Genomic DNA, 12,696 nt, shown 5'->3' on the forward strand with positions numbered 1-12,696 from the left:
ATTTTTTTATAATTGTTTACATAACCAGTCTTAAAAATTATAGAAAATTATCTAGATGAATCGCCATATAATTTCATCTTTTATCTAAATATATTTCAAACAAAATCATCTTTATCTTATCTAAGATGAATTTACATATTTTTATCTTATCTTTATCTAGCTAATTTTAAAATCATCTAACAATAAGCACAACACTGTCTATGAATATTCGTACGCGAAGATATATCCACAATTACTATACAAAGTTATTCCTTTTGGCATACTTTTAATATAACAATTTAATTCTCTCGTAAAATTAGTTTTACTTATAAATCACGTAAAAGCTACGACATGCCGTCGTGATTTGTCGCAGAAATTAATCAATCGCTCGAGATGATAATCTCTAATTACAATAATTATAGCGCGAATACTATAGCATGCTTGATATCTCTCGATACTTTCTCCAAAAATAATGCGACATATATATAACACAAAATAATTTTATTTTATATCGCGCATTATAGCAAAGTATAATGAAAAGCTGTAATACGAGTACAATTATTTATTAACAATTAATTTGAAATCCGAAGAGCACGATATATTTCATAAGTTGTAAAGTGTAAAGTGTTGAATATTCCGTGGCAAAATATATCGAATCAATTGTCACACACGATTATTCCTTGCAATATTATTTTTTTTTACATTGTTTTGTGGCCTTGTCATTCGTGGCGCGACTTGAAGTAGGACGAGACTTTTTGTATCATCACACTATCATTCGAGATACAAGCACGACAAGTATTACGAGATATCAAACGCGTTCATTCCCTATCGAACAATTATCAACCCGTTCGATTAATTAATTCCCGTGACGACTCGTTAATGACTCGTAAACAGACTATTTATCGGAGCAAATATTTTCGCATGATGTATTCATTTCAAACAGGAATCGGAACATCGCAATTATTGTTTCACAATCTAATTATTTATGAAGACTTATATTACACGAATATATATTTTGCGTCCCGTTTTCAATTTTTTTGTCTTTTATTTTAATACAATATACTATCATATTTAAATTGACAACGCAGAATGAATCATGAAATCGAGTAACAAGGAAAACATAATATAAAATATTGTTTAATAATAACGTATATATTGCACGAAATTTGTCGATAATTTCAAATAATTTAATTATGATTTAATTATAATTAAAATCTATCGCGCGAATAATCACCAAAGCAAGTATGTTTTCGGATATTATATTCCAACTTTAAACTTGTAATTTTAATATTATTCGCGATTATATAATCATGCTAAAACGAGAGAACGCATGTCATATTTATTAGTAACGTGTAGTATCGTCACAGTAGATTAATTCAGTCACGCGATTTTCGGGCGTTGAATGGATCATAATTTCATGCGATCGTAATTTCTACGAAGTGTTCTATCGTAATGTAATAAGATTCGCGTCGTGAGCGATCAGCGTTGGAAATGTCATGCAAAGTGTTGCATGATTATCGTATTTTGCTGATTAGTGCACACGCGATCATATCGTGTTTTCGCGAGTGCCATGAAAAAAGCAAAGTAAACAAGAGAGAAGAGAATCCAGATTCCGCAACAAGAAGGAAAGAGACATTGGACGACGGCGGAGCAACTGGTTAATAAGTAATTTATAAATCATTTATTATTTGTGTTACTTGTAAATTCAATTACTTATCTCTCTCTCTACGATAAAATATATTTATTTATTTACATCATTATACATCCGATTCAAATATCGGATTAAACCTGGAAATCCTGATTCTTATGAATTTTTTTTTCAATGCAAGATATTTGAAGAAACGCAATATAGTATAACTTTTATTTTGGTCATATGATACGGCTCGTAAAAAATTCGCGTCACGAATCTCGGTTAAGTCCGCTTGACGACAGAGAGAAGTATGAGGTGTTTTATTGGAACTGGATATACTGGATATGCTATGTTATATCTGGCTGCTGCGAGAGCGGCCTGTTAACTATTCGCGATTGTGAGATATTTGCAAAGTATCCCGCGGGCATTCGCGCTCTTTGAGAGTGCGAGGCTTACATAAATGTTCTCGCGATGCCACCGACTAAACGCAGATCGGCGATTATCTACGAGGATGGTCAAACGTTTTCAATTAGATTTCTTTTAAACGCGACTCACGTTTCCCATCATTTCGAGTTAACAGGAGGTACACGCCCGTGGTTGATATATATTTCAAAGCAAATCCGCGATTTATATTTCAGACTTACATGCGTATTCGTCTCACGCGACCCACCTTGAAAGGTCAATCCCCTCGCGATTTTTCAGAAAGTCGCCAACTTCTCATGTTACGCGGTAAAATCAAATCGTAGTTGTACGTCTATTATTTACCTGCCTATTATTGCCTTCAACTTTTGCCTGTAGCATATGATTAATTAAAAATTAAAAACTCATAGGTTGTAAAATTGATGACATAATAAGAATTTTGAATATAATACATTATTTCAATTTGCTATATTGAATCCTATCAATTTTTTGCTATCATTTTTCTTACAGTTATTTTGAATGAAAATTAAAGAAAAAAATATTTGAACAACAGTTTTTCTTTGTTAATTCATAAAATTTAAATTAATCTTGGATCAGAAGCACGGCATTTATTTTACAACTTAAAGTTTAAAAAAAGAAAAGGAACGAGAAAAATTGCATTGCCGCAGCTTTTGCGATAGAGCTTTCAAAAAATATCATGAGAATTAAAATTAGCCAGAGAGAAGTTAAATTAAAAAAAAATTTTTCGTACACTTTCATATGATAAAGTAGTGTCACATGCTACGAACCGTAACAAGGACAAGCGGAAACCGGATAAGTCGGCGATAAAATCGATATCTCAGAAAAATAATGACCCACAAATTTAACGACTGTGTTAAGTTTATTTGCCGAGTTCATTTACCGAGCCCAATCAAGGTGTTTCGTCGCTTTTTCGTCACGGGTTTTCAAAAGAAGTGTTTCAAGAAAAAGTTGCACTCCCGCAATGCGTTTACCGCTGAAAACTCTCTTCTCCTTCCTTTATCAGGGCACAATTATATTAAATCTTTATTCGCGGAAATTAGATTTTGTCATAGACCGTTAAACTTAGCTTAGACCGACATAACGGCAAAAATAATTCGCCGCCGTATAAAGGTTGTCCCAAAGTAAGTTCTTCAAATTGAATACTAATATTTCAGAAATATGTAATTTCAAATAATTTTAATCTCAAATTATTTTTAATTAATACTATAATTATTTTTCTTGATAAGCGTTTGCTTGTCAATTTGATCATTAAATAACATGTTCAAAATTTGGATAGGAAAAAATTCCGAAATTGTGTAAAATAAGATCTTGCTTCGCGTTTCGCTATTAATACGTACATATTTTTGAGACACGTTGTATAATACCGGAACAGGTGGTCACGTTTCTCCAGTGCGAAGAATGTTGTGCAAATGACGAATACTATTTAAATGCTTGTCTTGAAGATATTCTATCGAATGACAGAAACAGACATAAGGGACTCGTGAAGCAACTTTAATTAACTGAACTGGTATATACTTCTCTCATGGATAACATATCTTCCCTGACTTTGACGATTCGTTGTCGATATTGTATTTAAGAGGTTCTATTATATCTCAGAAGTGAAGCATCATTCCTAATACAATTATTATCTATTTTAAGCAATATAAAACGCGATACCGTTACTTAACATGAAAAAGATTACGGGAAAAAATACAGTTCGAATAATTGAACGCTCGAATGATGAGTATCCTATTAATCGGGGATTGGGATAATCAAGAATAATAGTTTTATTACTTGCAAGAAATTCTATCACCTGTAGATAATGATTCTACTATAGCGTACGTGATCATAATGTCAAGAAAGTTCGCGCCAAAGATTCGAAAATTATTCCATGCAGAATAAATCATAATCGTAATGTTTGAGTCTCGAAGTAAGATTTCACAATTAGAACATGTGTACAAAATGTTGTTAATATCAATTTGAATAAATTATGAGTCGACAAGTGGTAATTTGCCTTAGTCTGACATTGTCATTACAATGAAATTTGCAATGCTGATAAGATTGCTAATGAAATCTATGAAAATTAGTGTAAAAAATTCTATCAAAGTCTTTTTTTCAACTCAACACTTAACTATAACTTAATAATTTTTTTGCAAGTAAATTTTATTCACTTTTAATTGAAACACACAGTTGGTCTATAATTTCTACCGAGATTACCATAACAAATTTATAATCTAAAATGTTTTTAAATTTAATCAATTATCGAATTTACATTAATAACCAAGTAATTTAAATAAATTGTAAAAAAATAGAATTTTTATAAATTTTTTATTTTTAATTTAAATTTTAAATATATGATAATAGTAGAAGAAAACAACTTTACAATACTTCTTTACAATTTAAATATGTATGTGTCGATTTCATCAAAAATTTTAATAATATAAATATATTCTTTTATTTACATTTTGTAGACATATTTCATTTTATAAATTTTTTAATATTTACAATGATTTTAATTTTAAAGAGCAATAAACATTAGAAAAAATATATGTGTAATATATGTCTCTATACATTAGAAAAAATATTTAACGTATTAAAAGCTTCTAACTAATAAGAAGAACCTAAAAAATATTTAATATATAACTTAAAATATTTAAAATATGTAATTAAAAAATATTTAATATCAATTCTTCATGTAAAATCTTTCGCGTCAATCATCAGAGCACCAAAAAGAAACGGGCATTTAATCCCAGAGGACGACGAACTTCCTACTGCGAAATGTACAATCGCGCAAAGCAGGAGTTCACCTAAATCGTTATGCGCGACAATAAGACCAAGAAAATAATCACTTACCCTGCGACGAGGGCTTAATCCATCCGGTATCGTATCCAGGATGTCATGGCACACAATGAAAAAGAGATAAAAAATACAAAACTCTTCACCACCAAAAGCGGAACTCGCGGACTATATCGGGATCGTCACCGTTGTACTCGTGTCACTGCGCAATCGCACAATTGTCGTTCCCGTTTATCACTTCCGGTTCGCCTGCGACGCGCCGGAACTCGTCCTGTACCCTTTCGTCCTCTCTTCCTGTTCTCCGTTTTTTTTTTCTTTTTTTTTTCCCCTCGTCCTCGAAAACGCAAAAGTCAAGAGATCGCGAGGCGAAATGGAGCCGACGACCGCGATGAACCGAGCGGGCCGAACGTCGGCGACCAAGTGAGAGGCTAGCGGCACCGTCGTGCGAGTCTCGTGACGTCACAGGGCCTCCTCTCTTTTTTGCCATTCCACGGCGAGTGCCTCGCGCGAGAAAGGGGCCCGTACTCCGGGGCCCCTTCTCTCTCCGCGGTGCCCTTCTTCTTCTTCCTTTCGCGAGGAGGAGCGCAAACTCTCCTCAATGATAGTCCGCTATCGGCCTCAGCGTTTCCGCCGGCCAAATTCCTTGACGTATTCGCGCGTCGGGTCCCACGGTCCCGAATAAAACCATTGTCACCGTTCTCGCGACCGACTCGACCCATCCGATTCGAGATTGGCGCGAACTTGAAGCGAGATTTGAAATTCTCCGAGCGGAGAGACAACGAAAATTCAATTGTTCGGATTTTACTCGCAACCTTGCGCGGAGATGATATAGAAGAGCGCTGGCACACTTCGATCGCTTATCGCTTTATTTTAGACAAAGACTTGAATTACGATCTGTATATCCGACTCCTCGGAGATTAAAATCTTTCGACGTGAAATTGAAATCTGTTGTCTTCCTCAAGTGGGTCATGTGTATGTTGATTCTATTAATTCACGAGAGACAAAACCCGCGTGTCCCTTGAATTACAAATTACACATTAGCTTTATATAAGATAGATATAGAAAAATACGTGGTATAAAATATTTTGAGACACGATGCAAAATAATAGAAACCTATCGAAAGATCGGAAGAAGCTTTAATCGAATAAATGCTTGCAAAAAGCTGTGCAATTTTTATCACATTAATCATGTGTACTAAAAAAATTTCCATGTACTTTTATTACATGGAAATTACTTGTTCAAAACTGGAAAAATTACTTAATTATCACTGTAATTTTTCTATATTTTTTAAAGTAAGAATACATATTAATATAAAATATAAATAAAATTACTATTCTTGTATGCAAAAATCACTCGTAACTTTAAATTTAGTATTTTTACTTTATTAGAACATTATTTTCTAAACATTTATATATTACTAGCATTTTGTCTGTGCAATTCAATGTTCAGTGGAATATTTTTAATTATGAAAATATATAAGAATATATTTCATATAAAAAAACATATCTATAATCTGCACTCTTCCATATGAGTAGAAATATTGCAAGATTATATTGGATCAAAAAACCCCTAGCATCATGTAATTTCGCACAAATATTTTTTCAGTGTATGCTTCATATTTATATCACACGAGAGATGTACTGAAAAAAAGTTTGATTGTTAAATTACCAAATATTTAGTTCAATACGTTCAAATAAATCATTTATTTGAAACAAATAAATATCTATTTGATATAAAAATACTAATTTGATATAAGAAAATCCTTTTGAAAACAAATAAATATGTTTCAAATAAATGATTCATTTGAACGTATTGAACTAAATATTTGTTAATTTAACAAACTTTTTTTCAGTGTGTGCTCCAAATTATATACTGTTAAACATGAAAGGATTAAATTTAAACCAATTTCTTGAGTTAAATTTGTTTAACTACCATATCTATCAAATTTATCATTTTAACAGAAAATATATAGTTAAAACATTTTTTAATAAGTCAAATAATAACCTAAATTTTAGTCAAATTTAACACATCTTTTAAATTGAATTATTAAACTCCATCGTTTTAGTTAAATTAACCACATATTGAGTAGGAGCAGGTGGCGACCTATATAGGGATGGTTAAAAATAACTAAAATTGGGTGAAATTTAACACAATGAATTTACCAGTGCATACACTATATGATTAGACGCGTTCCCTCCTCCTCGTCCAGATCGATCGAGCGCGACACCCGTTACATGGGATCGTTCGCGAGCGTTTCTTTCGAGCGGGACACAAAGCGAAGAGCGAACACTTTCACGCGGAGGCCGAGTTTGTAAATATCATGGCCATATTTTCTATCCGCTCGTCCCATTCGCTTGGTACAACACGCAGGTATAACGCGAATGTATACGAACGCGGGTTTGTGTCCCTCTGGACCGACTCGCGCGCGAGTCATTACCGAGTTCTTGCCCCCTTACTTGATTCCGTTGCCGCTTTATTCCTCATCGCGGATACAACATCAGATAGACGCGGTCCTCCGCGGATCATAATCATTGCGTACAGAGACGCCTCGGCATTCCTGCACACCTTGATTACCCTTTATTATGGCAGCCTTCGCGCGCGACATGTGCTCGAGCTTCGTTAACATACTGTCGCGAATTGCGACAGAGGGATTGTATCGCTTTTTGTCCAAATTATAATAATAATGTCGGCTAAGCGTGAAATTAAAGATGACGCACGGAAGAGAATCCAGGAATTTCCATTCTCCTTGCAATTATATATATGTATATATCTCTAGCAATACTGATTTTTTATCTTAGAATTTTATTCTAATTTCGTATGTATTTTTATGTATATTTTCATCAGGATTGGGTAATAATTAGTTAATTAGTTAAAAGTTAAAAAGTTGATAGCTTTTAACTTAGTTAATTTAAAATTTATTAATTTTTAACTTTTAGTACTTTTGACTAGTTATTTTTGACCTTAAACTTATTAACTTTTTTCCTAAGTTAATTTTTTTTATCTCTGAATACCATTATTGTTTTTTTATCAGTTATAAACGTATTATTTTTAAATTAAAGTATTATTAATTTTTATGTTCATTTATCATCAATTGTAATTACCAAAAAAGATATTTCTATATAAAAATCAAAAAAATGTCTTTATTATTTGTTATTATATATTTTAATAGAATTAACAAACAAAATTCTAATTTAATATAAATAATATTTTTAAAAATTAACTTTTGATTTAACTTGAGTTAATTTAATATCAACTTAACTTTAACTGAGTTAATTTTTTGTTCATAAAACTTTTAACTTAACTAAATTATAATTTTATAAGCAACTAACTCTAATCCTGATTTTCATATATAAATTTCATTTTAAATTTCATATATATATATTTTTTTTAAAGATACAGAATGTTTTTGACGTGAATATATTAATCAACTTCAATACATTAGAACTTTCTAAATACTTGTTAATTGCATTTAATAAGGGATGCGGATAAAAATGGCAAGAGAAAAGAGAAATTCTATAGTACACGCGCGAATATTTTTCTTCTTTCATTTATCCCGCATCAATTCACGGCAACATCCATATCGGCTTCAATTCACCACTTATTTCCATTAAATTAGGAAATTTGAGGCGCATTATTGATTTTCCGCGGCGACCCGCGAGTTTAAAATCTCTAGCGAAGCTATATCGCGATGTGCGGAAGCGTGAGATGGATTTTACGATCGAGCCTTTTTCTTCAACTTTATAACACACGGCGTCATTGGCGAGTCTCGGTCAGCGGACTTGAGTCATCGGCAGTAAGAGGAAAAGGAAAGAGAGAGAAAGAGAAAGAAAAGGTAGAGGTACAGCTGCCCAAGGGAAACGAGAGGACGACCCCTTCTCGAGTGCATCGCCAATTGCTCGGGTATTCAGGATACGTTGCGCCTCTTGGGCAGGTGATGCAAGAGCACGAGCGAAACAAGCTAATTCTAGTTTTAAATCTCCCTCCGCGGTTGTTTCAATCGTTGTAATATAAATTCGTCGAATACCGCATTAGTGGCTATATAATGAAAAAAAATCTATCGAGGACGCAAACTATTGAATGAAATTAAAACATGTTTAATTGTAACGAAATGACATCTGAGAATTACAACACATGAAGAAATATAATAAATGTGAGTGATCAATTTAATTGAGAAAAAGAAGAGGAGACATCCTGGATTATATCTTCTTTCCTATGTTTTGAAATAAAAAAAGTAATGTTACACTGAAAAAAATATTTGTGAAATTGCATGATTATGCTGGGTTTTTTTTTCGACCTAGCATAATCATGTAATATTGCTACCCATATAAAACATTACATAGATTATATGTAATTTCATATGAAATATATTCTTATATATTTTCATAATTAAAAATATCCCACCGAACATAGAATTGCACATACGATAAATAAAATGGATAAATGCTTATAAAATAAAGTTCTAATAAAATAAAAATACTAAAGTTAAAAATGATTTTTGCATAAAAATAGTACTTAATTTTACATTAATACGTATTTTCACTTTAAAAATATGAAAAAGAATTACAGCGATAATTAAGTAATTTTTCTAGCTTTGAACAAGTAATTTCCATGTAAAAGTACAAAGTGGATTTTTTTCAGTGTAGGAGGTGTTTACGTTTCGCTTTGAAAGGTCAATGCAATTTCTATTTTATAAAGATTGGATTCGATTTCATTGACTTTAGACGAAATTTATGCTACTAAATCGCGGAAGCGCGCATAATAATCGATATCGTATCACTTTAATTCGCAGCCTCGCGGTCGTCGTTATCCTGGATTTCTCCACGTTAGATCTGCACGCTGATAGACGTTGTTCTATGCACGAACTACCCGTTTTTAACGTATGCTTCAATAACTAGGGGAACGGCGGCGATGAGACCAGTGAGAGGAAGTCGTCGCTCACGACTCGTAAAAAAGGAAAGCATAAATTTCTAATGAAGAAAATCGTCAAAGTGACAAGGAACTTGATGAAGTGATATCCCTTGAATTTTCATTGAAGGCAAATACTAATTAACGAGAACTCGATAAACTTTCCAAGTACAATCGCACAATGGAAAATATAATTCCAGCGCGTACTTTCTTAAAAAGAAAATCACGAAAAAATGGGAAAAGTAATTCACACGAAAAGAATTTGCTTCGCACTCGTAACAAGAAAACAAGCCACTCTACCCCGAGTGGAGAGAAGGTAAAAACTATGCTGCGGGTATATAGTTGAAATACTCTTCAGGGTTCACACGATAAAACAGATAAATTCATTCCTGATTGTGTGGAAGCACGTAAGTGGAAAGCAAGAAATGCACACAGTACAAAAGGAATCTGTTTCACGTATATAAAAAAAATCTGGATCTCTCGGATAAGAAATATAACGTTGTTATTAACGTTAATATTAAATTGCCCTTAATTGCCCGTTTTTGCATCATCTCGAGGAGAAGTGTGACACAGTAAACGAGCGATACGTTATTTGAAAGTCACTGTATTACAGCGGCATGATTTGCGACACGAGATAACGGCGGTGACAGCTAAGTGAGCATACTTCTCATGCTTTTCTTTTTTTAAATTTCCTTCATCAACATAATCGCTTTCAATCTGAAGATTTCACTAGTTGCGCGAGTTCGACTTTGCGAGGCGACGAGGACCGCGTTAAAATCTAATCGAGTTAAGATTGCAATTATTGTTAAGGATTTATAATAGATACAAGTATTTAAATCCTACATTTCTGTATATGTTACGCTTCAATTGATATTTATTCATAATTATTTCGATATACATATAAATATAAACTAATTATTCAGATAATTTCCGACAAACTCATGAATTTTTCTTCAACGTCATTCAATTTGATTAACTTAAAAATTAATATTATTTGTAAAATAGTAACGTTATTGTAAATTAAAAAATAATCCGTGTAATTATTACAAGTACATAAACTTGTAATAATACTGCAATTGTTTAATGCAACTATCTTATAATTATAGCTAATATTTTCATAAAATACAAACTTTATAAGCAGTATGGTTCAGCTACGATACAAATCTATAGACTTCTACATCTGCATCGGTAATCGAATATCCATAGACTGAACAGTTTATTTTGCAAGTAACTGTATACGTAGATGGACGCACTTTGATATTTCATCTTGAATAACAGCGAAGGGAAGTAAAGCCGCGAAGGTGGAAGCGAAGAGGAAAACGTTGGGAATAATTAAGAGAGTCGTCGACTGGCACGACCGTAAGTCCGTGATCTTGAGGTAGCATTCTTGTGTCGTGGGAGTACTTCACATAGTTAGCATCGCGGAAGAATGCAAGCGAGAGACAGAAGGACACGGTGGATGCAGAGTGAAGAGGGCTAGAGAGGATGCTATAGCAGGCAGAAACGGAGTCTCGCCGGAAAAAAAGGGAGAGGCGAGCAGCAACGACATAATTAATGATTTCTCCGCGGTAATTAACGTTTTCACTGATCTTGAGTCTCGAGGCTCTAATTTATATCGGGACACTTTTCTCTTTTGCATAACGAAAATTCACGACACGCGACACTTTTCGCACTCGCCTCGCTGTCACTTCAATGTTTCGTCTACTAAAGTTTTATCGGAAAAGAAATAGCGAAAAAAGTCGAATTTTATTACGTTACGAATATATAAAAATTAAGTATCTACATTTTTTTTCTTCGTTTTTCTTTTACTCTTTTCGCGAATAATTTTTACGATGCAAGATCGGTTTAGTGCTAAACCGAAAAAAATTTGTTAACTTGACTAAATCTTTCAACTAAATATTATTTTATTAATAAGAATATTTGTCAGTCAGCTCTCCTATTTTTTAAAAAACTCCATCTTCATCTCGACTAAGAGCCAAACGCGATGTTAATGCGACAAATTAATATTTAGAAATTTTTGGAAACTGAGGAATTTGAATCCTATGGTTGGGATCTCAGAAATTCCCCTTGTTCCTTCTCTTAACATCCCCTGTAAGAAAAAGACGAGAAAAATATTGGTCCGAAAGTCGGCTGAATCGGGAAACGATAAATATTATTTTGTTAATTGAATATATAAAACTATTTAAATTAAATGTAACATTAAATCTAACAAAACGTATATTTGACTTAAATACTAATATATGTTCAATTAACAAAATAGTAATTTAGTTGAAAGGTTTAGTCAAGTTAACAATTTTTGTTCAGTGTATAATTGCAGCGATGCAAGATCGGTTTAGTACTAATTGCAGCGTTACGATAATAATAATAATGAGAATGATTATCGAATTATCTTTATGCTGACTGACGCATCGCGAGCTCCGGTGATTTCAACGATAGATCATGAAGCTTATTTGAACGTAGATACATAGATATCGCCTGTCGAGCGCCTCGCCTCGTCTATTGCGAGTTTAATTGCACGAGAAAAGGTGTCGCTCTGCACTTTCTCTCGCACGACGAGCGAAAAAGAAAAATAATAAAACGCCGCATAATAAAATGCAAACTCCAGGCGTTACACGTGGACGTGGGTGCGCGAACTGCGCGCGTGTGAGCGTGGCATACGCATGAATGGAAATTGACATCCTGTTGCTGATACTTTCGTGTGAAGCATACTTCTCAATTCCTTCCTTAGCTTTCTCGGAATTGTTTCAATTATTATCGGCCCAGATCAATACATCAAACTGAAGAATATAAATCTATTTTGTACACGGAGAGAATTTTCTCTTCAAATTATTACCCGGAAAATTATGGGACAATATATGGTATTGGAAGAATTTTAGAAGAATTTCTCTGATTAATATATTACCACAATAAATCATATTAATATGTACGTAGTCAATTTTACATAGTAAAATTAATCGAACGTATTT

General features: G+C 33.0%; 1 protein-coding gene across 2 annotated transcripts in view; it reads right to left on the reverse strand.

Annotated features, from left to right (window-relative positions):
- Positions 1-12,696, reverse strand: part of RhoGEF64C (Rho guanine nucleotide exchange factor at 64C) — a 121,674-nt gene that overhangs the window by 70,567 nt on the left and 38,411 nt on the right. The window contains exon 1 of one of the 2 annotated variants that reach the window (XM_029319519.2): positions 4,883-5,248. The exons of the other annotated variant lie outside the window; for it this stretch is intronic. The gene's annotated coding sequence lies outside the window, so the exon portion shown is untranslated. Of the gene's footprint in view, positions 1-4,882; positions 5,249-12,696 lie in introns of those variants that run through there. 2 annotated transcript variants of the gene reach the window in all.

The sequence above is a fragment of the Nylanderia fulva genome, unplaced genomic scaffold (genome assembly GCF_048542155.1).
Source record: "Nylanderia fulva isolate GAGA-0341 unplaced genomic scaffold, ASM4854215v1 Scaffold10, whole genome shotgun sequence".
In the NCBI taxonomy this organism is placed as follows: domain Eukaryota; kingdom Metazoa; phylum Arthropoda; class Insecta; order Hymenoptera; family Formicidae; genus Nylanderia; species Nylanderia fulva.